The 26,194-nt window shown below is 35.5% G+C and overlaps 1 protein-coding gene across 18 annotated transcripts in view; it reads left to right on the top strand.

The window, feature by feature from the left end:
- LOC140845164 (bifunctional 3'-5' exonuclease/ATP-dependent helicase WRN-like) overlaps positions 1 to 26,194 on the top strand; it is a 152,502-nt gene that overhangs the window by 51,271 nt on the left and 75,037 nt on the right. For 3 of the 18 annotated variants that reach the window (XR_012123893.1, XR_012123897.1, XR_012123892.1), the window contains one exon: positions 15,134 to 15,230. The exons of 11 other annotated variants lie outside the window; for them this stretch is intronic. The gene's annotated coding sequence lies outside the window, so the exon portion shown is untranslated. Of the gene's footprint in view, positions 1 to 6,813; positions 6,925 to 9,634; positions 9,915 to 11,366; positions 11,416 to 15,133; positions 15,236 to 19,195; positions 24,442 to 26,194 lie in introns of those variants that run through there. 4 more of the 18 variants (XR_012123899.1, XR_012123898.1, XR_012123891.1 and 1 more) reach the window with 4 other exon arrangements.

Here is a 26,194-nt window from a genome sequence, read left to right as displayed (position 1 = left end):
CTAAAAAATAGGAATAATTACACAAAACCTGAGGTGAATATTAAATGAACAGTGCATGTGAAGTATCTAGACCAATTCATTCATATATAGATGACTGCTAAAAAAAGTTATTGTTTTTATTAGTATTAACACTATCATCACCTAGAAGAGAGTATTAAATTAAAATTATCTATAAATTTATTTTATTTATAGGTATTATATACAATATTTATATATTTTGTATACTTTGTATATTAACTAATACAGAGTATTATATCATTCCAAAATTAAGTAACTGAATATATGACTAAGGCTTCTACCTTCTGTCAAATGGTTTTTTTGAGACCCCTAAAATGAACCCATATATGTTGACACATACTCTAACCCTGCTTTTCTTAATCATAATATATCCTCTACCTCCAGTAGAATTCTTTAAATGTTATGTTCACTACTTGCTGAATTTCTACCTTGGGATTTCCTTCTATTGCCACATGAGAGAGGTAGTTGGAATAAATACTTTTGTATCTCAGTTGAATTTAAAGGGATTAAAGAATAAAATTATACTCTACAACACTGAGCTTGTTGGGCATACAATATGTGAAATGAGTTAAATGAGGAGAATCCAACAGTACTTTTCAGGGAAACAAACTAGACAGAATATGCCATTCTTTATGGCTGACCTTACAATATAGATGAGTATGCTGACACCGCTGGTTCAAGTCTCAATATCTCCATAGCCTTATATAAAATATATAGTATGCTGACTCTCTGCAGGGAAATGGTAAGGAGACCATTCATTCTAATCCTGCAAATATTTAACAAGTCAAAATCTCTGCCATATTACTCATTGCCCAGAAAATTACCAATAATACCTAAAAGGTACCTGAGATTTATAAATTTTGAAAAGGTTTTATGTTTTACATCTATTAATTTTTGAAGAAGAAAATCATAAGTATGGAATAATCACCATTCACAGATACATAAAATAAAAAGCAAAGATTGTTATGCTGGATTTAAAAAACAGAAAAGAAAGCCTGACTAAACCATACCATATAGTAACATGCTTTAAATATGATCCAGTAATGCTGAAAGTAAAGGATGAAAAATGTACACACTACCATTCAAATATTAACTAAAAGGAAGCTGTATAGCTATACTAGTTTCAGAGAAAGTAGGCTTTAAAGCAACATAATAGAGAAAGAGGGACATCTCATTGTTAAAGGGCCAACCACCTATGGCAACCATCTAATAAAATAGTTTCATAAAACATAATGTATGAACTGACAGAACTAAAACAGTAAGAATAAAGAAAGGATGAATAATGTAATTAATATACCTTACCTAAACCTACTATGCCAATATACTAATCAATATACTAACACAATCAATATATTAATGTTGATCATATGATAAGCCATAAAAAAATTCTCAAGAAATTGTTCAAAGAATCAAAAATAACTTAGAATATTCTCCCTGACTGCAAAAGAATTTCACCACAATTCAGTAAAACATGGTAAATGGAATATAACTGCACATTTTGCAATTAAATAATACTTGTCCACATACTCATTGGGGCAAAAGGAAATTGGGAAATATTAAACTAAATAACACAGAAAATGCAACATATCACATATACCATAACTAACTCTGTGTTTATCAACAAATGTATAACTTTAAAGGCATATTTAAAAAAGAAAATCTATAAGTCAATGATCTAAGGATCCATCTCAAAAAGTGAGAGAAAATTAAACCACAAAGAAAGAAGGTGGCAGATGCATGAGTTTCCTACAGTTGCTAATAAATAAAAACAAATTGGGTAGCTTGAAACAACAGACGTTAATTTTCTCAGAGTTCAGGAGGCTGTAAGTCCACAAATCAGACTATCAGCAGGATAGGTTCCTTCTTTGGGGCTCAGAGGGAAGATCTGCTCCATACTGTCTCCTAGATGCCCATGATTGCAGGCAATCCTTGGTGCTCCTTGCCTGGCAGCTGCATAACTCCGGTCTCTGCCTCTGTGGTCACACGGCCAACTTCCCTCTGTGTTTGTCACTCTGTCTCTTCTCCTTTTCTTATAAGGACACCTGTCATATTGGATTAAAGGACCACAGTACTCCAGTATGTGCCATCTTAACTTACATGTTAATTATACCTGCAAAGATCCTATATCTAAATAAAGCCACATTCACTAGTCCAAGAGATTGGGATGTGAGCCTATCATTATAGGGGATGCAATCCAACCCAAAACAGAGGGTTATAAAAAGCAGAACTTTAAAAAAATTTTTTTATAAAAGCACAGTAGTAAATTATAAAAGTCAAAACCTGACTTTTGAAAATAATAATAAATTAGTAATAGATATTTAACAAGGCAAATAAGGAAACACTTTAATTAAAGTTGAAAGCACCTTTTTTTCTTCCTAAGCAGGTATTAATTTACCTTATTATATATATGTGTGAATCATACATATGATAAAAATGAAGAAAAAAGTGAGATAATTCATGTAGTTGAAAGAATATGGTTTAGAAAGTATAAGAAAAAGGACTCAAGTCTCAGACCTATGAATTATGAACTGCTATAACATAGACTAATCAATGAAATTCTAGGAATTTCTTTTTTCTTATTTGTGAAAATGTGAGAAGACAAGCACAATTACCATCCCATGGTATTGGTTTTAATAGTAAATATAATTGAAAACATACATTTGAATAGTAGCAAAAATAAGTTTTAATGTGATTACAGAATATATACTGTGAATTTACCAATTGTTTCCTTCCCCTTGATCATTTAGATATGGTATAAATTATATATCATGATTCTAAAACTTCTTTAGAAAAATAAACTTCATTTTTAATATTGATCCCAGAATTCCTGTTAAAATTCATAACCTCACATGTCAATTTTGTGTTTAAGAAAAACTATATTTCAGTTTGCCCTCTGCCCCTTTCAATTTAGTGTGTGAAGCAAGATATCAAAATAGCATTTTAATGAAAATAGTCATTTCATGTAAAACATTCTTAAGGAGAGCAAAACACAAAGAATCTAATTGTGACAAAATACAGGATTGCGTTTACGGTTAGCACAAGATGGGGATCTGCTTCCCCAAATGATTTGTTTTATTTTCACAAAGTAAATATTTCAAGAACACATTTTGGGAAAAGATGTGTTTTCCTTTGAGATTCAGAAAAATGAACAAAGACATAATTCTTTACCCTGACTGCCGTATACGGCTAAGTCCTCAAACAAGGATGTGATAACATTAGTATCTAAGTGTGGTTGCAAATAAAGTGGCAGGAGAAAAAGGCAGAGAAACCACAGCACGATGTGATTTAAACTGTGCAGAACAAGTTCTGGTCTTTCGGTGCCATTGTTTGAGCACTACATGGCCATAAACGAGGCGCACTGCGCTTCCACTTTGGGTTCTGCCTAAGTATTAGTGAATTATGGATTATAGCGATGTGGTGGAGCGTTCCTCCCGTGGGCCACTCATTGCTCTCTAGCTTCTTTCACAGCCTACATTGCTAGCATCTTGTGCTGCTTCTTACATAAACCACATGCTCCCTCCCATGAGAAGATGGGGAGACTCCGTCAGAAATCCTGGTGATCTTTCTATTACCCACGATCTGCAGAAGATGGGTGCAAAGTAAATTAGAGGAAAAAAGGAAATACAGCACCTCAAACTGGATAATTTTATCCAAGGAAAATATTTGGATTGGTCCCCAAAGGATATCAGCTGGTGCCATGATAGATGAGGTTCGATGTCCCATATGATCATTTTTGCTTTCATAGATACTAATATCATTACTGACTATAAATTTAGCCTTTCAAAAACCCATCCAGAGTGTTTATTTGATGACCTTCCTTAGGTTGAGGAATGTATTATTTTTTTAGTTTTATATATATTCAAAATTAGTTGAATGATTATTTTTTACTTAATAGGAGATATTGGTTATCTTCTATCATGATGCCATATTTTTGATTGTCACAACCAACTGTTTATAAAGCTTACCTCTGTTATATCAGTCAGATTATCACACTCTAAAGCATGAAATGCCAGCTCTCATTTTTTTCCCTACCTTTTTGGTTTTGTTTTCCAAAGGATATCTCTTCCTTTGATCATTTAAAGTTTGAGACCTTATTTTAAGACATTTTTCTTTACATCTTTTTCCAGTAGTTCCTACTATAGTACTTAAATAAAACCTACAATGTGTGAATGTTGTGTAAATAAATGAACCTTAATATTTTGTACTTTAATGAAGATCTATTTTAGCAGAACGTGAAATTAATTAGAAAAAAATTTTGTTGTAGATTCTCTAACATTACTATTAAACTCCTTTATCTCAAACACTTCTTCAGAGGCACCCTTAAGAGAAAAGAAAATTTAAAAATATGCATCCCGTGTTTGAGTAATATACTCTAAATTCTGCAGCAAGGAAGCAGTCTTTTGAAAACTTATGATTTATAATTTAATGCACTCATAAATTTGTAAAAGTTCTTTAGCTGAAAGTATAATAGTAAATAAGTGTAGGTTTTGCAGAAAAAAATGTCATTTTATATACAACATTGTATTTGGTGAAAGATAATTGGCTCACAAGAAAATAAAAATAAAGTTACTTTAAAATGAACATGCATGCTATTTTGTGTTATTATGTATAGCCCTATTTATGTTCCAGGTACTGTTAGAAGTACAATGTTTACAACAGCCCTCTGAGATAGATACTGTCATTATACCGGTTTTACAGACAAAAATACCAAGGCCAGGGAAGTTAAGTTGTAACATTCCAAGATTCCCTAGATAGTCATAAAGCAGCCCTTTATACCTGTCTGGTTTCACAGTTCATGCATTTAATCACTGTGCTGTACTTACTCTCTGGTATAAAAATAATGTCAGAAATAATGGGCCATTATACTCAGAATCAAAGGAACTGATAACAAATGAAACTTAAAAGATACAACAGCATGTAGCTACTATTAAATCCAAATGTGGTTCTAATTTGAATTTTATTAGTTCTTAAAATTTTGTTTATATTTTATCTGTATTTTTGTTTTGTTTCATTGTTTTTTAAAGGCATAAGAAATATTTATATCTGGTTTTGTGTCTCTGCATATTTAAATAATGTAATAAAAATAATGTGAGCAAATATTGTGCATCTGTACTTTTTTCTTTTAAATTAATCCATACATTACTTGTGTGTCAAAAAACAGCTTGCTATGCATGCTTTTCACCAAGCTGATGTGTCAGGAGTGAGTTATATACTTGAGCTTCCTATTGTTTCTCTATGTTTATTTTATTTCATTTATTGCCTTAAAACTAATCGCCTGCTGAAGCTATATTTGACTCATAAAGGCCCTAGAAAATAGGCTCTGTTTTGTGTTTGTTCATTTAATGCTTTTCTCCTTGATTTCTACTTTGTATGGAATTATTACTCTCACCACTCTTCCTTCCCCCCACTTTACGTGCTTTTGCCTGATACGATCTGCACCAACCCTTTTATTTTCTGTGATACTTTCTTAGGTGTATTTTTTTCTAAGGAACACATAGTTGACTTTTGATTTTCAATACAAACAGAATTTGTGTATTAAAGGAAATGCTAGTCCTTATCCTTTTTCATCATGACAGGGACATTTGTTTTTCCCTTCATCACCATGTGTTTTGAATTGTGTCATTTCTATCTTTTGTTTTCTTTGTTTCTAAAGCTTATATGCTATATTCTCTTTGTATGTTCTATGTTCTCTTTGATGTTAAATTCTCAGCTGACTCAGAAAGAATCCAATCCAAACTCAATTTTATAAATAAGAATAGGAAAAGTAAGGCTCCAAAGCAACATGCTGACGGTCCTCCCACATCCTCATGAGAACCAACCGTGTATCAAGTTAACAGGCATGGATTGGGGGGGATTCCATGTGCTTCTGAGGCTTTGAAGCATCTACAGAAATCGAGTCTTCATTCTGCATTGCTGGCAGGCAATCCCCAGCGCAGACTGCAGCAAATGTGACATTTATCTGAAAGTCCTACCAGATAAATGCAGGATAGAACTTTTCCTGTCCATCTGCTGTAAACTCTCCTCTAAGAGCATCCCGACTTGCTGACACAGAGCTCATGGAAGAAGGCAGCACTGACGGGCAAACTGCTCCCAGTGTGTTTGGGAAGACGAGCCATGTGCTCATTTGTTTACACCAGGAAAGGATGGAAGACAAAGGAAAGCAACCTCATAGGCTTCCTCCGTGGAATTTCAGTTCTCTAGCGTGTTTCCGGTTAGCCTATTAGCATGAAAGTGTCAGATCTTCATCACAACCCACCGCTATATCACTACTACAGAAACCCCAGCAACCTGAACTACATACGGTTTCTGAAAACAATAGCTTAGGAAAAATTACCATATCAAGGAAAAACCTATCAGGAAAGAATCTCACAATCCACTTAACAGGATTTAAGGGATTTAAACTAAGCTAAATAATGAGAACAAGGATGTCTTATTTTGGCAGAACTAATGAAAGAAAAAGTGAAAAAACATTCATAAGAATTTGTTTAAGGTTTTGAGAAGCATTTTTGTAATATTTACAATTGATATGGCTGCAAGTGAAATACAAATCAAATTGGTGTTAAAAAATCCGAATTTATTGATAAATATGGCTAAACACAGGTACTTAAGTTACATCACCAGGAGGCAGTATTTCAACATTTGAAGTTAATTTCTAGGCAGTGTCACTATATGTTTATTTTACCAAATTCCAGTCATTCATCTTATCAGCTTCAAGTTCCAAAGAGAGTTTCTATTAACTAACAGTCTTAGAAAAAATAAAGGTTAAATACTGAGTTTTCACTGAATTTTTCACAGAAGGAAGGTCCCCTGTCCTTCCTTAAACACAGAAGGTCTCAGAGAGACTGAAGATACATTAGAAGGAATGAATCCTTCAGGAAAATCACTGTGCCCTCACTAGAAGAAGGGGTAAGCAGAAACCCTTCTTGTCTTTATTAAAACTTATGGTATGAGAACTTGGGTATTATTTTATTTGTATTATTAATCATTTTATTATGTATCACCTTATACAGAATCATCATAAGCACTTCCAATGTGATTTGTAATCTTATCTTTTTTATTACTTATTCCAATGTTTAACTGATTTAAATGCCCACCAATAGTCCTTTATTTCACAATTTCACCACTTTTGTGTTATTATGTGTAGCCCTTACTGAGTGACCTTAACATTTTTAAAGGGATGTGGATATATTTTCTGAAGCAAATATTTTATTATTGAGCATATATTTCTGTTTATAGTGCTATGGAATGTAAACTAAACAAGATAATATTTACATACTAAGTATATATTTTTAAACTATCTACACCCCAACTCTATGGAGGTGGAACCTAAGGGCTCATGTAATTCTGCCTTTCACTTTGCCTAGATGATTGGACCAAGGGGAATATTAGCTGTCAGCTGGCCAGTGACCAATCACATTTTCTCTTAAGACCTGAAGACACAAAGGCTGTGGGCAGCTATCAGGTTAGCTGCCATGAAAGGTCATGTAAAAGCAGGTGTAGGCATCAGACCATGGCAAAGCCAAGTGACATTCACTCCAAAGTCATTGAAAAATAAAAACAACAACTGTGACATGGAAACTGGTCCAGAAGAAGAAAAAAAGGCCAATTTGAATCCAGGAGAATTAAATACACGGTTGTCTTATTTCTGGGTATATATCAAGTTTGGAAAGGTGCAGCTTCATCAGTTTTACATGAAGATTTTTGTGGAATCTTGCAGTTCAAGAAGGTACTGGACAATAATAATGGGTCACCTACTTAAACACCCTAGGGCTTTCCCTTGTATTTTGCCATCCAGTACTGTAGAGTCAAGGCTGTGATCAGTCTGGCTATGTTATACAAGTTATTAGAGTTTTTAATCTACATGAATTCTCATGCAAATTTTTCTTTACCCTGTTAAATCATGTTTTCCAAAGTGGGTCATGGCTGAGTCTCTTTTTAGTTTATTAGGCTGAAATATAGTGAAGTTTTAAAATTTGCTTCTCTGTTATTTTATTTTTATAGTTACCTTTAGCTACATGATTATTACTTCTTTGCCACATGTTCTGATTTTTCTGTGCACATATAATTGCTAATCTAGAAATGATTTTACTTTATATTGTAACTATCATTTTGTGTTACTTTTATCTGCATTCTAGGAAATTGTCATGATTACACACTGTGGTTTTAATTTTTCTAATATCAATTTTGCCATTTAAAACTGTTGATGCAGTTTTATATATTCTTATCATATTGGGTTCATTAATACCACATAAGAACTAAAATGTATTTTAGAATTAAAATACTGTGCTCCAGAGAGCAATTTGGAGATAATAGTTATCAAAAAGTTCTAAGGAGAAGATAGATATACCTATGCAATGCTAATGATGAATGGATGTATCCAATAACAGAAAAATCAAGAAATATCTATAACTTATCTCAAACTCCTAACCTGTCTGTTTAGTCTTTACTACTTTCTAAATTCACCATCCATGTTTGACTTTTCAAACTAAGGAGACCATAACACATAAGCCAAAGGCAATTTTTGGTTATAATCACTTTATCTCAAGAATGTAGCTTGAATTTTTAGTGGTGCTGTTCTCAACACATCGCACCGTATTCCAAATGACCAGGATATTCTGGAGAACAAGTGATCAGATTCATTCATTCAATCTATGATTCACACATCCATTCAGAAAACACACATGTATCAGCATCCTGTACTATAGGACACTCAACCTGTTCTAAGGCATACAGATGTGTAGAGAAAGAAAAAAATGTGAAATAATGAAGCCAATACTTGATTATAGCTGTCAGTGAGTTCATAGTTTACCAGTAGAGAACTACAAGACTAGCTATGTTAGGAGAGGTTGAGTTTATTTTCCTCAGTTCTTGTCTGTGCTGCAACCAAGAACTGAAGGGCAGAGACACAGAAGTAAAAGTTTTATTTGAATCCATTCCAGAGGAATGGGCTAGAGCGAAGGTAGATAAAGGCAGGTTTACTTGAATAAAGCAGAGAGGAATGAAAAATGGAGGGAAGGGCAGCTTACTGAACTGCTGCTTGGCTTTAGGGCATAATCCCTTGCAACTCCTAGAGCCAGTGTCACATGGCATCCAGTGTCCACTTGAACTGCATGGTGTGGAAACTGTTAGAAATGGCATAAAACTAAATGTGACTTAGTCCCAGAGGTATTAACATTTAAATAAAATGCTATTAACAAGAATCCTACATGTCAGAACATGTACCAGGGAGTCACTCTGGCTGGGATGGGGAGAGAAATTAAGAAAAATGGCTCTGCATCACTTCAAACAAACAAACAAAAAAAGATGCAGAAAAAGTTTTAAACCAAAATGTTAAGTTTTAATTTAAAAAAACTTTAAAAAAAGTTTTAAGCCAATAAAATTAAGACAAATGTAAAGAAAGCCTAATGTGGATATAACTTGCTTAGGCGACATCTGGGGAAGAATGTGAACGCTGTAATACTCAGCCAGGGGAACCAGGGAGGGACTCGCAGGCTAAGGAATAAGTTGCTTGTTGCAACCGCCCTGAGTGAGCCTGCTCACCAGACACCCGATCTTGCAACACTGTCATTAAAGCATCGCTCTGCTGTTCTCTTTGTCTCCCTGTCCACTTACTAAGTTTGGACCAGTGAGCACGTTTCTCACAGGAACTATGTCCCTACCATCCCAGGATCTGGGGATGCCCCAGAACACTTGATGGAGTGAGAGTATGTTCTGAGAACTTTCCAGAAGCAAAGAAAGGATATTTTCAGGCAGGCTACTAAAGAGCACAGTCATACAGCTGCAGTCCTGTCCAGGCCACCGGGGCGATGGGAACTTGCAAGCCCAGATCAGAGCTCTCAGCAGCCCCTCCCTACTCACCTGGAGTAGGACAGAGAGAGTGACCCACTCAAAGAAAGGTGAGTGTGGGCAACCTCCGAGAAGACATACATTTAAGGGTATAGGGTCTGGCATTTTAGAGGGCTTTTTTGGGTAAGGGTCAGCATAAGGCATGATGTATATAGGTGATTTATAATTCCTTTGGAGTTTTATCTAAAAATAGGGTTATTTGGGTGACTGTGTTGGTTTGGTACTTCAGCATTCTTTGTTCACATAGGTTTATTTACACTTCTGAGGTCTGTTACCTGCACTCGTTACAAAGTTACTTGATTAGGAGCTGGAGGAAGAGGAAAAACAGCATATAGGTTAAGCTAAAGAATAAGCTGGGCCCTTTAGCATGCTGAAGTACATCTTACAACGACATGATCTGATTGGTACAGTGAAGACATGGGCTGCGCTGGGATACTTTATCTGGGGAATATCCAGACATTCCAAGTTACTCGTGGCCTTTGGAGCTTCAACTGATTAACTTATTAACTCTGTCTTTTCTGGCTCCCTGGTTTTATCTGGTTAACTCTTTGAGTCCCTTTTAGTGGGCTTTACTGACCTATTCTCCCTCCACCCACTCATACCTGTTTTTCTGCCTAACAGCTATAATGTCATCTTAGAAACAGTAAGTTGTCAATAGGAAAAGAGAGGGATAGGAGTATAGGCTGGGGAACAACAAATTAACAATGTGACATTACCTCCCGAGATAGTGAGCAGTTTACCTCTTGCTGTCTCTTTGGTCTTGACCTTTTACATTATTAGTATCTTTAATAATTCAGTGAGTAGCATATATGCATTCACGATGTGTTAATGTTTGCATCACCTCCAAGGTGTAATGAAAATGAGTTTTTGAAATTTTAACTAGAAAATGTCTAGGAAATTACAGTACTCCTGGTCTATGGCACAAAGATGAATCTAGAATATATAAAATCCACATCCACACTATTTCAGTCAGAAATGGCACTCCTGCTGTGAACTAAACTGAAGCCAAGCCTCCTCACTGACAGTTACTCCCTTCATTTTCAGCTCTGACAAGGACTGATCAACATACCCAATCTGCTTTCCTTCTTGGCTAATTTAAATCCCAACAGAGATACTTGTGCACAAATGAGTAAATAATATAAATGGTGCTTATCTTAATATGCTGTACCTGTTTGAACAATCTTCTTTTTTCATCTCAAGTTAATGAAAATGGGCAAGAATTAAATGTGTGTAAACATGTTAAAAGTGTGGAGAGAAATATAAAACCTATGACTGGAAGACATTTCTCTAGTTCCATTAGAGAACCAAGGAGCCAAAATCAAACAAAAAATAGTATCACATCATAAAGAGAAAATTATACAATAATCTGAACCTGAATATGTGTATATATACGTGTGTGTGTATGTATAATTTATTAGAAAAATTACTGTACCTTTTTTCTTCTCCATAGTTCAAATTTATGCATGGTTGACCTATTGCATTTGGTGATTTTTTTTCCTTAGGTTTCCTAGAGATCAATGTGACTTTTACAACAGAGGCTATAAATGTTAAGTGAGTACAATGATAAAAATTAAGCTTCAAATTGTGACTCTCCTACTTAAAAACTGGATGACCTTGGAAAAATTGAGAACCTAGTATTTAAAATAAAAATTCTATGCCACAGTAAAAATTATTTGAAATATTTCCTTTTAAGTACCTAACACTATACCTGGTAGATAAGAGATAATTAATATTGGTTTTCTTTAACACATACAGACACACACACACACACACACACACACACAGCCCAGATTTTCCTTTTTATTCCAAAAGAAGTTCTTTTCCTAACTGGCTGGGAATGCTATGAGAAGCCGCTGCCACGTGGAGAACTCACTCAGTTGGGAGAACTAAAACCCAATACTTTTCTTCTTTTTGGGGGCCTTTTTAATATTTTGATTTTCCAAATAATATGCAAGGCATATATTCAAATGGAATCTTAGAAGTAAACGTGATACTTTTAATTCAGACAAGATAATCAAATCCCAGCAGGGAATACTTTCATTCTTAACTCAAAACAAAGAAGTGTTTTCTTTCTCTGTGGGCATGGTGGAGATTTGAAGACATATCCTTACATCATAGCTAGATGAAAAGTAAGAATAGAGTTGTAAAGACAGGTGAATCAATAGGTAGGTAGAGAGGTGAGTAGGTAGGTAGACCTATGTTGAAATTGTATTTCACATGCCTCCATCCAAAGTCAACAGAAAGGAATAGAACAGAACAAATCTAATATGGATTTCAATTCTGAAATTCTATGATCCATACACACTGATACACAGTAAACACTGTTTTAAATTACTTGACCAACTAAGAACTTCCAACAATTGATATTCTAGTATTTTCTGGTAATACATCAGTGGATTAAAAAGTGTCTAAAGTGAGCCAGATCATGGGACTTGTACTTGGGTACCTGTACTTGTTGGAAGCATTCCTTGTTCACTGGTCTAGCTCTGTTCTCTATTACTGCTTTTGGTAAACAACACTAATGAATTATTTAGGCATCCCAGAAAATACAGACCTGGTATTTTTAATCTGAATACCTTTACAAGCCTCCCTCCTTTCCCAGGATCTGCACTTAGATGGAGTGAAAGATCAAGCAGTATGGTAGTGTAATCCTGCTGACTGGTACAGTTTGAGGGGTGGTATCGTAAGGGTAGGGGCGTCGAGATCAGAGACACCCTGAGTTGGATTTTGCTCTGCCACTCTCTGGTTTTGGGATTTTGCTGAAGTCTTCTCAAAGGGTTGTTATTAGGATTCTATGAAGTAATTTATGTATATCATTTCTTTACCTGCATGGTCTGTGCAAACAGTAGGGCAAGGCTGAAATTTGCTGAACTAAATCAGGGAAAAAACCAACAAACAAAAACCAATATTCATCCTTCTACTCCTTTCTTGTGTGTTCAGCAAAGTGCAAATTCTACTGGGAAACTTGAAAAGGTATAAAATCAAAGCAGGGCAATCAGAACTTCCGATGGAAAAGAGCTAGAGGAAGAAGGTAAGGGAACTATCAGGACCATTTCCACTTTAGACTCAATCAGTACGGATGATTCCATTTTTTTTTCATGGAAAAGAGGAAACATACTACATAGAAGGTGTTTTCGTGTAAAGCAAACATACCAGTCTTTTGCAAACTGATGGTTTCTATGGAACTTTTTACAAATGTTCTTCATTTTACCATTGTAGGAACCAAAAGAGGAATTTGAAAGAAGGAAGCAAGGGCTGGGTAGAAATGCAGACACTTAGATCTTGCACAAATATGCCAAGTGCTATTTTAATACATCAGAGCTTTAGCCACATGGGAAGGAGATTTCTGGATGCAAAATGGCTAAGGGAAAGAGGAATGAATACAAGCTAACAGGACTTTTAAGACAATATAGGATAAAATATCCTGTCCTGTTGTTTATAGATTTTATACATATATAGTGATTTTATGTTATTAAATTAACAATTTTAGAAGCTGGAATCAAAATTGTCTTCTTGTTGAGACAATGCTTCTTGTTGTTCTCCTTTTTCTGAAAGATGGATGAAATAATGCTTAGAATCTGGGTTTCTCCCTTACTTAAACTGTCCACTGTAGGGTTTGATCTGCAGAACATGGGGAAGGGGAGGGCGTGTGTAAGCAACCATAAACACTAGGAATGTGAGATCTCTTTCCCACAGCAGTATGCTTGAAGATTTGCCGATCTTACAGGAGGTGTGATCCAAATATTTGGGCTTTGGCTTCATCACGGTGTAAGGGAGGCATCATTAGGAGCTACAGAGAGTTGGATTTGACCTTAAGAGCCTCCATAAACTGTCTATCAAGCCAGGCATCTTTGGAGAGTACAGATTGAAATTGGAGACCATGCAACCCACTCTGGGAGTTGCAAGCCATATATATAATGTGTGTTAAACATGGAATGGGTGATAGTATAGCAGTCTTTCTATATAGTCTATTCATTTTAATATTTAAAGCCTCACCAAAAAGGATTAGGGGGAAAAAAACCTACCTAGTATATGATTATTTGGTATACTTTGACTTTGTTTCAGAAAAGTATGCCTAACAACAATACCAATAACAAAAAAACTTCTGATAGCCATTCCTGTTCTCCTTGGTAAGTGATTTTGACTGTCCCTTGTAGTTGATCTGCTCAGACTTGCAGACCCTGTAATATTTGAAGTTGAAAAGTAAATTGTATGTTACAGTAATTCTTCTGTTTTTGTTGTTCCCCCCAGTACCCATAATAATGCCAAGAAGACAATAGGCATTCAAAAACTATTTCTAAATTCACATAGACTTCATTTTTAGAATCTTTCCTAATGTGAACTCTAAAAGAAAACCAAGTTGTGTTTAATTCCTAGATCTGACATTACCCCTGGGAAGCTACTTGACTTCACTGGGATTCTAGTTTCTTATCAGTAAACAGTGATAACAAACCTCACCTCCGAGGACTTGTATATAAATTAGTTACGGGACATAACATTCCACCATACTTGGGAAACAGTAAATCATCAACAAGTGTTAAGTCTTATTATCTCCCTTTTTAACATTTTGTCATCTATCAATATGTGTTACAGCAGGTATCAGATACAGGACAGTATTTGCTTCTCTGGAAATAAAAAATAAAAAAAGAAGATGAAAGTAAATATATTTAACATGAAAATTTGATAACACACTTGCTAGTGTTCCAGTTAAAACCGGTATTTCAAGGTGTTGGGACAGGTAATTTTTTGAATGAATACAAATCAATACTTATATAGAGAAATAGCAGTATGCCCCAATCCTCTTTAACAAATTGTAATAAGATTTTTAACGTTTCAAAATTGTATGTTTAACTTCAAGGTGACTAATACCTTATTAGTATTTCTTCCAAGAAACAGTGATAACTGCTCAAGGAATTTTCTTAATGAGTCTAGAAGTGGCCTCAAAATCTTTCTGAGAGCCCATACAACAGATAAAACTTATTTGCTATCAATGTCTAGCCTTTCTCCAAACTGAGAGTCTAGGGGATTGACTGTTTCCTGTAATTTTGTTTGCTCAGAATTAAGCAGAAAGCATCTTTAACTCTTAGCCAGAGTCTATGGGACCTTTTCTGAAACAGACTAATCTTATCTCGTTTCCTTTCTCTCTTATCAGTTCTGATTTATTTTAATGAGCAGCAGCTGACCAGTTTAAAAGTTAAATTACTTGTTTCAAGTTTTCATTTAAAAATGTTTGTTTGTTGACTTTTTGCATTCTGTTCTTTACTCTTAGATGATCAATCACAATGACAAGCTGGGATTCTGTCATCACCGTGGAGTGTTTCGTGCAATCAATAAAACGACAACATGAATAGTCTTGTGTGCTACAATATGCGTTAAGTGTTTTCTTTTTAAAGTCAACGTGAATCATCTGATTGTTCATATAATATGACGATTTTAAGGAAATCATTCACTTCCTGTTGCTTGCATTTTTCCCATTCACATTGAAAACTGTTAATGGTAATGACTAACTTGCTTTCTTTAAATTGAAGTTAGAATGATGACACTGCATATGCAACTGTTTTTGAAGAAGGAGCAATTTTTGTTCATTTATTTCTAAATTGATAAAGTAGAGACAAAGAACATTTTAGTCCCATGCCAGCATTCATTCCATCAGTGGGTCATCTTTTCCAATTTGTGGGGCCCGCATTATACCCCATGTAAATGTTCCGTGCTTATGGAGGAGATCATTTCACTGTATCAAGCATACCCTTTCTCTTTCATCTGTGTTTTCTTGCAAAATGACTTTAGAAGGACACTCACAAAGCTGGAAATGCATTGCTGATTTGTTCCTAGTCTGTAATATCTAGGCACACTGTTAAATGACCTGAAATTTGAACTTGCATCCAAATTGTGAAAGATTCAAAATCTATTTTAGTTCCCTGAGCAAATACAGTTCTCCTCAAAGTGGTGTTATTTTAATGTTAATGGTTTAACCCAATTAGTCCTTATATTTGCGACCCTGAAGTATTAAGTGCGAAAACGTTCACCTTCAGGTTTTTACAGATTTTTATTTATCCTGTGTCGTATATGCCTCTATTATTAAGGCTCTACCTCATGTGCCTTTCCCCTGAATCCTTATGTAAAGGCATTCAGAGCCTAATGTGCTTATAACTATTAAATGCCACGTGTTGGTCTTCTGTGCTATAATGAAGTACATCCGCGCCTTGCGAAGCTCTCTGGCAGCTATCTCCAGAGTTCACCGTCCGCCAATCAGCGTCCACAAATGTAACCACTTAAATCTGATCCCACTGTCTGAATCAGTTACTCAGATAAAAGGCAGCCAAGATCTAAGCCCTGCTCCATGTGGGACCCTCTTAATACTTCCCCCCAGAGTGGACATGGTTCCTCTTACCAGGAGTGTCTGTTTTTTGTTTCTTTCACTCATTCTTTATCTGTCTACTCCCATGTCTCCTCCTGGATTCTTGCGCACGCTGCCTTAAGCAGGAACCAATTATGCAGAATTTAACCAAAGGCTTTCTGAAACTCAAACAGTCATAACATATGTACTGTCACTCTCAACATTGCTGGTACCGCTTCAGATTGGAAAGGATGTGAAATAGGCAAATATGTTTTCTCAAACTAAATTTATCATTTCTGTTTTATTCTCTGGGTTAAAAGAAATCACAAGTCAACTTTTAAAAAATCTTTTTTAAATACATATTTATGCTGCATAATTCTCAATCAGATTTCTAGAAACTACTTGGTTGATGGATTTTCCTTGAATCATTTTTAAGCCAATGCATTATTCTGTTTCACTTATTTTCCATCAAAGTGAAATTGTGATAGCAGTATGCAAAAAGAATTTAAAAATTTAAAAGCTCTGATACAGATTTACATGTTTACAGAAATGGCCAGGTTTTATTTGCAGCTACCCTTCAAAATAAGCTAGAGATGTGTGTTAATACATGCTCTCCCAAGCTGCATTTTATTAAGCTCAATCTATTGCACCTCATTATTCTACTGCCTATGAAAGCATGGCTACAGTTCATTTCATTTTTAGATAAGTGAGTAAGCCTTTATTTGGTATCATTACGATGGCTAAATTTTCTGAGCTTGTGTTTGCTTCCAGGACAAGAGTGGTAAGTGAGTTTGTTTTGGCATTTGAGTATTCAACAGTTTCCCCATTTACTGGTGAGGAGCTGTTGGTGAGCATTTGATTTGTGCTTTATGAACTTCATAGACAACATCATATTTATTTTTTTCTTACAGAATCTTTTCAGGCAAGTGTTAATAGTTGTATTTTTTTCCAGATGAGGGAGTTGAGATTTACAAGTCTTAGTAATCTGTGTAAACTCCATAGTCAAACTATTCAAGTTTGTACTCAAACACCAGAATCTTCTGAATCTGAACTATTATATTCCTAGCCACTGAATATATGCTGCTCCAGAAAACGTATATACATGCACAGAGACCCAGACAAAAAAAAAAAGTGCCTCAAAAAAGAAATCTCTTTCATGAACTCAGCTAGAGAGAAAGTTGAATGAGATCTTGCAATTTCCCCTGGGTGACCACGATTTTTTACTGGGAAAGGGAAAGAATTAGAAACAAGGACTAAAACTCTACCTTAGGAATTATCATTGTTTTTAGCTAGCCTGTAAATTGGAAACCTTTTCCTCAGACCAGGTAGTGAGCACTTTTGGGTTTGTGGATCTTGATGTGGTCTTTATTGCAACTACACAGTAACTCGGTGGTAGGCTGGAGCATACTACATACTCTACTTATTGGAGTCTGGATTTTGTAAAGAGGATATAGAACGAGGCACAGGAGGAGAGCCATGATCTTAAGCTTATGCTACTCTGGTACAGTCCTTCCATATTCAATATTATTCAATATTATTCAATATTAGGCTTTACCAAGGAAAAAGGCTTCTCAATGGAGCTCTGTTACTATCTGCAAAGACCAGACCACAGAAACTAGGGTTTTACTCTGATGAGGAAAACTGGCATCAGTTATTGGCTATGGGGGAGTGGTGGGGGGGAAGAGGAAGGCAACTTTGCTGAATGTAGAAATTCTCAGGTAGTAACAGTATAATCTCAGTGTGAGCACTTGGTAGTTAGTGACAAGTTCTGGAAGAAATTAGTCACACAGATGCAAGGCTCATTATTAGAGGTTTGGAAAGAAGATAACACAAGTGGGTTGCTCAAGGAAAGAACTCCACATGGAGATGTAGAAAGTTCAGTGGAAATATTAAAAATTAGCCTGTGAAGTGGTGTTTGACAGCAAGGTGTTAAAATAGCCAAAATGCAGCCAGAAGAAAAATAAAAGTTGATGTAAGACCTCAGACATGAAACAGTAAGGACTGTAACACATTAACAAAAAGGGATTTGAATGTTAAAAAGATGTTAAAAATATGATACACATTTTGAGTAATTCATTTCAAATGAAATTTAGAAAAAAATGCATGCATTTGCTCTTTTCCACCTCAAATGTAGGTCAAGAATAAAGTACTGGAGGTGGGAACAAAGGCCCAACTGGATTACTGTTGCATGAAATTTACACACACACAAATATTCATGTAACAAAACTATTACATAATAGCAGTCTTTTGTGTCACTCTACTTTATTTTGCCTCCCCATTTCCAGGATCACCTCCTCTTTTCATCTGGTCAGATATCCATGCCAATTAAGTGTTACTCAAATGATTGTGAACACCTAATAGACTTCTTGTTAAACTTAATTGGCCACCACCAAAATTTAGCATATTGTCTGGGTAGCTCTGAGTTATATGGACTCATAAAGCAGGAAGGGAACAGTATTTCTGATGTCTTTCTGGCTGGACATTTATACATAAAACCATTCAGAATTATGATTTTTTTCATGGGGACTTAGATTTATGACAACATACAGATGTTTCCATTTCACCTAGAGAAAAAAAATCTGCTATATAATATCAAAGATAAAACTTAATTGAACCCACCAGATGATGATAAAGAAACAATGTTACACTTCAGATGACTTAACTACAGCTTTGTCCCTGGCCCTTTTCTCCCTAGCACCCTGTGGATTTCTTCCATGGCCTTTCCCCTCTTTGAAGTCAGTGGGAGCTCTGAACCTAGAAAAGTCACTCAGAGTACAGACCGCCAGAAGGACAAGGCTATTTGACTTTCTGCCCTCCCAAGGATCATGGGGTGAATGAATTAGTAACCAGAAAGAAAAAAATACATATAAATATCCTAACCTTAGTCCAAATGCAAAGCAAGCATTTTTCTTTTTCTTTCTTGAAATTCAGCAATGTTTCCTTCACTTTTAAAAAAAATTTTGCTTTTACCTTTGCCCTTCCTGTTTCCAACAGGGGTTGGAAGTACTTAAAACTCTTCAGAAAGTATGCTGTGTTGATATTTCTAACAGAGACTAGAGCAGAAAGTATGACTTATGAACCTCTACCCTTCTGATGCACTATCACTGAAGCTGGGCGTGCAAAGCATGAACGTATCAGGCTTGCATTAGCCCTCAAGGGACGGCCAAGATCAAGGACTCGTTGATGGGGATTTCAAAAGATGGATAACCAAGCAGCCTCCTTCAGCGTGCATTAGCACTAATAATTAGTAGAGAGCATTACCCATGCTTTCCTTAAAGCAGAGATGTTCTTATTTCACTGTATATGATTTTTAACAAATATCATTTATTAAAACATTTTTGAATCCTTAAAGGAAATATATTTTATAAACCCTTACCATAATGCCCCATCATTACATTTCATAACTATTGGTATTTATTAAACATACAATTGCTATCTTATTAAAAGTTAATGCCTATTGGACCCATTTATTTTAATAGATTACTACTTTAGCTAGTTAATATCAACCTCTCCTCTACTTGCCAATGGATGAATAAAATATTTAATTACTGTATATTAAAATTTTCAGGGTAGTTTATTTTTATTGCACTATTAGATTTTCTCTTTTAATCTTCTTTGACTTTCCTGGACCTGTGCAATTCACCTGGCAACTTTTCAATCACATAAGGTACAGACATTTTCCTTGGTTTTGCAGTTAAGAAATGTGTCTGGTGTATAGTGAACCAATAGATGGATTTTGACAGTGATCAACTGAATTTATTTTACTTCATAGGTGTTAATTGAATGCTGTTTACATGTAAGAAACTATGTTGAATATTTTAGGGGACAGAGAAAGAGGCTGGAGAGTAAAACTATCTGCCCAGAAACAAGGGGTACCTGGGTTTTAACTTTGAGTGTTAAAACTGGAAAAGTCCCAGGCAAACCAGGACAGGTTTTTCACCCTGATGTCCTGTTCTTAGGAAGCTTACCTCAAGGAGAAGAGGTTAATGAATAAAGAATAGATGCCATCATATCACCTTTCATAAGATGGCCCACCAATACAAATAGGTACATATTATTTCTGGGTAATTGGCCAGAAAAGATGCTGTTATAGTAATTTTGTTAATACTGATGATAGTCACGATTTTGGCCTTATTTTATTTAATGCAAAACCTTGTAGGACATAGAGGTATGGTACTCTTCATCCTACAGATCAAAACATTGAGGCCTAGGAAGGTTGAGTAACTTATCAGAGGTCAAAAGTGTAAGGTATAGCCAGGATTTGAACTTGAGCAGTCTAGGTTCAGAGCTCAAGTTCTTAACCAGAATTATTACCTGCCTCAGCAGTAGTGCTTGATTTGGCATTAGGGCAATTATTACTCAATTTAATTGGGGGCCAATCATCTCACTCTTAGAGCTAACACAGCAAGTGCTACAGGCTTGAACTAGCTTTCCTAACCGTCAGCCTAATTTTTCCATTATACCACAGTATCTCTAAAATAATAGTTTACTTTTCTTATACCTACCTAGCATAATGTTAGCCTGTATAGTAGCATTTTATTCATTATGATAGACAAAGAGGTATGGGAGAAATCAAAGGAATTTTGGAAATGATCACTTTCTTGGCATTTATAATCAAGCTGGGAGAGGAAAGATTTGTTTTGTTTTATTTTGGATCCCTTTATTACTTTTCAAGCTGCGGTATTCTTATAGAGATGTAAACTGCATTTGAACAAGGAAAAATAATAGAGTGTTTCCACTCTGGTTGAAGCAGGTGAGCAAGATTTAGAACTCCAGCTACTTGACACCCCATTCCTCTTATCGCCCAGGGCAAGAGCCCACCTAGAATTCTGACCGGCATGGCTGGAGAACCATTAGTGCAAATTTGAGGGCCTTGGTATCTATGGTCACATCTAAGTGAAATAATGAAGATCCCTCCTGGTACAGTGGGATTTGATGTTGGCCTCAAGGCATATGTAAGGTTTCACTGATTGTACTTAGGAAGTCATTTTATTCGGTGGGGGTGGAAGTAAAGCTATTTAACAGAATCAGTGAATTTACATTGAGAGGTGATGGCAACAAAGATGGTGTAAGCTTACGAAATGTTTGACTGTGACGTCATGCCTTATAGACTATTTTGTAAGAAATGATAGTGGCTAAAAACAGGTAAATCAAAGGCATGAAGCTGATGAGTCCTCAAAATAGGCTTAACATACATGAAATTTTGTTCCCTATTTACCACACTTCAAGGTTTTTCATGACTTCAAAGATACGTGATATTGGCAGAACTCTCAAACTACTAGAAAAATTAAAAATTCAGCCCTATTTCATTTGATTGTCTTAAAGAACTGTAAACTTAGCATGAGAATCCACCTAAATGTATAAGAAGACAAAATAACACAAAGTCTCATTAAATGACATGGCATATTGGTGAAATGTGCAGACTTCTACAAGTTGTCAGGAGTAAGCAATGATGTGGCATGGATAATTCTACCTGACTACCCCATTATTTAAGCTACAAAGTTTTGTTTACAGATGAAAAAGAGTTCAGGGTGTATCACTGGAATCCCAATTTATGTTTCTGGTCATTACACAACGATAGCCATCAGAACAGGAAGAGTCAAGGATTTTACGATGTATTATAATATCTAATTGACTTACATATAGTAACCATAAGGACATTAAAATTAAGTAGAGAAATATCTAAAAGAATTTAACCCAGAATATCAATATTTCAATTTCTCAATAAAAAATTGAGAATTTAGCCAATCAGGGTTGATATAATTAGGCTTTTAAATGTACTGAGTAATTAATCTAGTCTTACACTTTTATATTGAGGTCTGGTAAAGCTTATACATACTAAGGAATGATTTATGAGAATGCCACACATATTTTACTTACTTGGTTCATAAGATTCACTTAAGTACTTTGGATAGTTTATTGTCAACTGGATAATTTAATTATGTAAGCATAAAAGAAGATATAATCATTCCTCAAATAGTTTAAAATGGTTGGGAAGTGTATTTAAATAAGTTTATAAATGGAAAAAGCACTTACTTACAAAAGCCTCTTAAGAGTGATTAGCATTTGCTAGGCTTACCAATAAATATTAAAGTAAAAAGAACAAAAAAACTCCTACAATTTAAGGAATGTAATTTCAATATATTTAATAGTGAATGTTAAATCAAAGTATTTGTGAACAGAAAATCATCTCTGAGGACATAAAAACTCACTTTGACATTAAATAGATGAATTCACTATAAATTGAAATACTTTTGTGTTACTTAGCAATAATGCAACTATTCAGACATGGAGAGGTAGTTGTACTAAAACAAAAAATAAATAAAAAGCTACCATGTGACAGAAGACACTCCATGGAAAGTAAGGAAAGGTTGTATTTTCAACATGTCTTAGCCTCTAGACAACCAGGAACTGAAATTATGAGGGGAATCAGGGTAAATATTATTACATGGAAGAAGTTTCCATGGCTGAACGGACCACTTCACATCTTGCATAATGAATGCCATCATCTCTGTCCTAACTTTCATGCCACCTCAAAACACAAAGTGATTGAGTTATTTTACACTATAATTAACAAGTAGATGATGACTCCAGCCTTAATCTCATTTGATTGAAAAGGTATGGCATTCACGATTGAAAGTAAGTGTGGGCCACATAGTGAACACTACATTGGCATTCAGTCCAGTTGATGCCTGGGGTGGAGTGAGACAGGCGTCTGCTGCTTATATTGCAATCATCCATTACTCTTCAAGTCGGCCAGGAGGGCAGTTCTATGATAGTATGAATGATTGAACGCTCTCCTATCATTCTGAACATAGTTGATAAAGGAGATATTTTGGGCTGACTTTATTACATAGTTATGTAGCCCACATAGCCTAATAGTATAATTTAACAATCAAATTTGAAAGCCATTTTGTTTCCTAAATAGTTTGGAACCCTCTGGAGGCAAACAAAGCCCCACACACTTTCAGCCACCACAGAGGCAAAAGTACTCATTAGTGAGAACCACATCAAGGCAACGGTTGGGGGTTTTCTTCAAAAATGAAACATTTGTGGCCAGCTGACATTGCAGAAGGTTGGGTTCAGCAAACTGTATCAAGAGGGAAGTGTTTGCTGACAGTTTGACAAAAGTACATGTTGCTTTTCTTTACCAGAGGAGAGGTTAGGCGTTATACCACCACTCGCAATGAGACCTTGGGGTATTGTGAGCTATCCATTCACAGCTTTCCCAGTGATGAATGAGGTCTTAGCAGATGCCTTGCAGAGAGGGTTAGAGAAGAATAGATTCCTCATGTGTCTGCCCTTTCCCCCCCAGATTGGGCAAGGCAGATGATTAGGGAAAAAATGGTCTGGGCAGTTTAATGAAACCCATCTGCTTTAGCTGTTAATGGAAAAGTTCTTCAGAAGCTCTTAAAAACAAAGTGCAATTGAGTTTTAAAAATTATATATATGTATATATCTTTATACACACAATCCCATACACATGCACACATAGCAAAACATTGATTTATTTATTCCAAGGATAAAACCTTCCTTGCCTGCATTCCCAGAGGAACAGGTAAACATTGATGAATCCACATCAACATGGGCCCCTGACTACCCAGCTTTGATATCACTAGATGGTTATGTTGATTGAACATAGAGGAAACTGAACCAGTGTAAATCCAAACCATTTTAACCTGTTAGGTTTGCTAAATAGCATAGGGAATTTTATAGTGAAAGATAGTTTGTTGAAAATACCTGAATGTACTGACTACATGAAGTCTTGAAATCACACTGACTATTCCCTCCATCACCCGCCACACACAGGACTCACTGAAGCAGCTGAGCACTAAAAAAGAAGGGGTGAAATGGTTATTTCAACCTATTTGCTTCACAAATAATAGATGATACTCCAAAGAGATTTTATTCTACACTTATTTAGACACTCTCTCATTCCATATGATATATATTTTTGTTTCAATCAGGTTTATATCAAAATTCAGTTCATTTTCACACATGTCCAATATTTAGTACATTGAAAAATATGAATAAATATATATCTTGCATAAGTGTCTGCTAAAGAAAGAATAAAACATGCACAGAAATACGGGTGAAATTAAAAAAAGAATAAAGCATTAACTCTGTTGAATATTTTTATATTGAAATTTTGATACTTTACAACTGTCTTGGAAATGGGTTTCAGCCCCAAGCAAGTTCACTATCTATTCAGGAAGACTGAGGAATGAGGATGGAACATTCTTGGGTTGAAAGGGTTTATTACCCGGCTTGTTCTCCCGGCAATAGGTTGAGCACTAGAATTACGTCTGCAGGTCTGTAATCCTCGTCTCTGCCTCCGCCCAGAGCACTGGGCTAAGCTCTTTATATAGTGACTCAGTCAATAATAGCTTATTGCCTACGGGTGTGGAAGCAGTAGCCTAGCAGCAGGCCAGTTACATCATCAAGAAGTTCAGTTTTAGGTGAGGATCCTGGCCATAGGAACTCAAACTTTCCCTTCAATAACATTTCTTAAATACTTAAAAACAATGTATCATGTTACCAGGAAACTAATATTAGTAGAGAAAAATATAATGGGCTGATATATTGTAAGTGAATTGAAATTTGGGGAACTAGCCCTTAAAATAATTTCAATTTCATTAAATTTATTTTTATTGAAGACATTCTTCATAAGATGAAAGTGTTTCAATTGTCTAGTTCTTCCAAAATCAGGGCATTTTTCAAATCTATGAAGAACAACTAGGAAGCTACCCTAGTATTTATTTAATTCACAGCAAGGGACAATATTTTTAACTATTAAATGTCATGTTTATTCTATTTTATGAAGAAACAACTCATAGCATCAGTTTTAGAACATGAACTCTCATCTACTTTAATGCATATAACTTGCTTAATTAAACAGAGAATGTCTATACTAAGGCAGGCTTAGTGGGAACATGTTATAAAACCTTTAGAGACCTTCATGTCTATACCAATGGTTTGTAAACTTTAGAATATTCCAGAATCATCTGAAGGGCTTTATAGAACATTGCTGCGCTCCACCCCCAGAGTTTCTTATTTGGTTGGTCTGGCCAATCATATGCCTTTTTTATAAGTGCCCAGGTGATGCAGCTGTGGCTCATCTGAGGTCTACACTTGGAGAACCTCCAGTTTATAGTACCAGTTTAATCACTACATGCAAACCCACAGTGGGAAAAAGAATGAAATATGAAATAAAGAGGTAAGTTAACCACAAAGAAGGCCAATGTTCTTCTGTTTGTAGAAATAGCAACTTTTTTTGGTTTCTCTCTCTTCTTTTTGCTTGCCCAGAAAACCAAACAAGAACCAGGAAATAAGAGGAAGCAACATGAATAGGCCGTTGAGTTACATCATAAGTCATAGCAGTTTGACCTTACTGTAGAACAGTTTTCCAAATCCTTCTGACGTCATGAGGCATCCTTTTCCTTTTCTACAGCTTACTAAGGTGTTATGGTAATTTTATACAGTTAACCTGGTTTTATCCTTGATAATCTTTTATCTTTTGTGTCATCACTCCATAACAGAACAAGTCTGACATGATGATGATATAACCTCTTGCAAAAGCTCTGCTTTCTTTATTCATGCAAACCTTATTTGTTGAGACTTGGTGGGCTATTCCTAGCTCTCTAAACTATTTTTATTACAAATTCACATGGACCTCAAGGGTTGTGGCTTTTCCTCTTCACAGCTGGGATATCCTGGAATAGCCCACAACAGGCTTTCCCCTGTTGGCTTAGCCATTGTTGCTGTTTCATTACCGGGAACATCAAAGCCAGGCATCATGTTTGGATAATAAGGATGTGCTTTCATACCTAGTCCAGGAACCAATTTAAGCCTCTTCCTCCAAAAGAAAGCAAGAACTACCACTTCCTTTGTGTTTACTCTCAAACTGCATCCAAATTTCTATATCTGCATCAATTTTCTATAAAGCCCTTCAGATGATTCTGGAATATTCTAAAGCCTCATTACAACAATAGG

The sequence above is a fragment of the Manis javanica genome, chromosome 12, assembly GCF_040802235.1.
Source record: "Manis javanica isolate MJ-LG chromosome 12, MJ_LKY, whole genome shotgun sequence".
NCBI classification, from domain to species: Eukaryota; Metazoa; Chordata; class Mammalia; order Pholidota; family Manidae; genus Manis; species Manis javanica.
The sequence above is the reverse complement of the archived record's forward strand: the minus strand, read 5'-3'. Positions and strand labels throughout refer to the sequence as shown.